We start from the raw sequence: 520 nt of genomic DNA, 5'->3' as shown, positions 1-520 counted from the left end.
AGGAGCCCCAACCGAGCGGCGTCTCCCCCCCAAAGCCGTGCCTCCGCTGTTGAGAACAGAAGAAGCCCGGGGCGGCAGTTCGCCGGGTACTCCCCTTCGCCAAAACTCTTTTTGCCCCACTCGTCTTTCCCTTTTCCATCCTCCCTTCTCGCTCTGGGGCGTCCGCTTGGTCTCTCTCTCTCTCTCTCTCTCTCGCTCTCTCCCTCTCGCGCTCCCTTCCGAGCCGCCTCGGAGGACGTCGGACGAGCGGGGAAGGCGACGGCGTTCGGCCGGGCACACCACGCGGTGAGAACCCACTCCGCCTGCCTCCCCACGCGTCTGTCGTCCCCCCACTATCGTAGGGGCTCGGGAAAAGACTGGAGAACGCGGAGCTCGGCGGTGGCGTGGAAGCGCCACCCACCGCCACCGCTCTCGCCGATGCCCACCGCGGAGGCCGCCCATCGGACGCTGGGTGGGGGTCAGCACGGGCCTCCGCGGGCGAGCTGCGCATCTGGAAGTCAAAGGGCCGCCCTCGGAGAAG

Source organism: Ranitomeya imitator, unplaced genomic scaffold (assembly GCF_032444005.1).
Source record: "Ranitomeya imitator isolate aRanImi1 unplaced genomic scaffold, aRanImi1.pri SCAFFOLD_549, whole genome shotgun sequence".
NCBI classification, from domain to species: Eukaryota; Metazoa; Chordata; class Amphibia; order Anura; family Dendrobatidae; genus Ranitomeya; species Ranitomeya imitator.
This window is presented reverse-complemented; position numbering follows the sequence as displayed.